Source organism: Prosopis cineraria, unplaced genomic scaffold, assembly GCF_029017545.1.
Source record: "Prosopis cineraria cultivar Desert tree isolate PC_DT_omini unplaced genomic scaffold, ASM2901754v1 PC10, whole genome shotgun sequence".
Lineage (NCBI taxonomy): Eukaryota > Viridiplantae > Streptophyta > Magnoliopsida > Fabales > Fabaceae > Prosopis > Prosopis cineraria.
The window spans coordinates 25,528,620-25,530,732 of record NW_026555341.1 but is presented as its reverse complement, the minus strand read 5'-3'; the positions used below and the strand labels follow the sequence as shown (position 1 = coordinate 25,530,732).

The 2,113-nt window shown below is 36.8% G+C and overlaps 1 long non-coding RNA gene across 1 annotated transcript; it reads right to left on the bottom strand.

The window, feature by feature from the left end:
* Nucleotides 1-243: 243 nt before the first annotated feature.
* Nucleotides 244-1,894, bottom strand: LOC129321613 (uncharacterized). The gene is made up of 3 exons (XR_008596043.1): nucleotides 1,773-1,894; nucleotides 1,113-1,201; nucleotides 244-289 (listed from the first exon to the last, which is right to left on the bottom strand). It is a non-coding gene; the product is annotated as an uncharacterized LOC129321613 (long non-coding RNA).
* Between the last annotated feature and the right edge of the window lie 219 nt (nucleotides 1,895-2,113).

Sequence of the window (2,113 nt, the reverse complement as noted above, 5' to 3'; positions counted from 1 at the left end):
AAAGATCTGCTTGTAATAGAAACTTGGTGTACTAAGTAAATCCATCAAAACCACACACCATAACCAAGTTTCCTAGCCATAAGTCTGCAAACAGACAAAAATTCATACACAAGCACACAATCCACACATATTCACACACACACACACAATCACATCCTACTGGCACCCTAATCTTAAATACATTACAATATATTTGCTCAAAAGAAAGGGGTTGCAGTTCTTTACAAATCACAAGCAAACCCCTAGCTTTGCTCCTTTCCCCGTCCACCACTGGATCCTTCGCCTGGACCTAGAATATTGAAAAGAAAGGGGTGAGACAACCACAGTCTCAGTAACAGCAAAATTTACATTGATTATTACAAAGTAAGCCATAATCAAATAAACGAATAATAAATTCAACATAGTATATAATTTAGCCATTTAAAATGCATGAATGCATGACCTAGGCCGGTATGGCCTTTCATGACCAACAGAATGCCCCCTGGCACTCTTTAACTCGCAGGTAAACCTTATACCTACTTGTACCTCCACAGGCACAAAACATAATCTAAGGCATGATCTAATCCACCGAACCGCCTATGCCCCTTCGACGTGAATCCTGAGCAGTCAAAGCTAACTCCCTCCCAGAGCCAGCCCGACTTACTCTCCATGTGAGGGCTACCTTGGCCTAGGCACTCAACCTCACACTTCATATGTCGGATTCCCTCCCCCATTGAGAGGTGTCGAACACTCAATACACTAACCACTTTAGTGCACTGAGCCCACAATACGTAAGACAACACTGAGTACTGACAGTGTGCCATAGAATATCAAAAATCCACACCTTCTCATTGGTGAACTCCCACCGAGATCATGCCTTTTACTCTTGTCTACCTTTCCTGAGTATTGACCATTCAACACTCTAAAGTAGTATAATATTTATAAATCTCATTTCCATAAAAACATTGTTATTAAACAATTAGAAAACATATTTGCACTATAATCAAAGTAGTACCCCATAACCCCTTATAAAGCACATTTAATCTTTTAAAACATGTAATGCATGATAACTAGTAATATTTATTCAAAAATAGCTAAAACAAAGTAATAAGAAATATAAATTCCCCTGTTACCTCAACCCTTTGGTACTAAAAGGGTTCCCCTTGTACAAAATAGGGCTCGGCTTGTTCCTTACTTCTCAATAAGTTCCACCAACAATTTTCTACAACATATAAGTGATCCACATCACTTATCATGACAAATAGCATTAATGAAGACTATAACTTATACCACACAACTTAGGTCAATGAGTCATAATCCACCCTAATGGTCCATATATTAAACCAACCATTCACATAGTATCACTTAACCACCAAAACCATTTATTAGCCATCACTAGGCTAATTTTCAATTTATATAATTTTTTAATCAATTAAAAACCTTTACTTAGTGCCACCAACTTTTACCATTAGCCCTTATAATGAAAACCAAACTTTAATTTAAATCTTATTGGGCTCAAATAGCAAAATTATAACTAAATCAATAGGCTTAAACCATTGAGGAACAAAAACCCAATTTCTCAAGGTTTATTTTGTGCCCAAAACACCTCTTTTCATCCAATTATCCACTCAAAATATTAGATCACTATATAGAAACTCAAAACATGCTCCCTAGGATCCAAAGAAACAAAAGCTTACAAGAATAAACCTTTGGGATCAAAATCCAAAAATTTCCTCTTCCAAAAATTGAAGAAAATCAAGAGAAAGAGAAGAGGATTGAAGTAGGGAGTTTACCTATCGTGTAGCCGAGCTCGCAACGGTCGCAAAGACTCCTAGATCCGAGCCTAACTCCCTCTCTTTCTCCTTTCTTCTTCCTCTCTCTCTCTCTCACTCTCCCGTTTGTGCGTTTCCTTCCCTTGTTCATTTTCTGCGTTTTCTGCATCTGTTTGCTCTTTAAAATGCTAGTCAAAAAGTTTGGGGAAAATTACAAGAAAGGGCCCAATATTTTTTATTATTGCACAAAAGCCCGGGTCAACTTTGGTAATTTTTCCCATAGTTAAAAATCAAATAAAACCAAACTTTTGCTTAGTAAAATTCAAACTCTAGGCCTCTATTAAATTATTCTAAATTTTAAT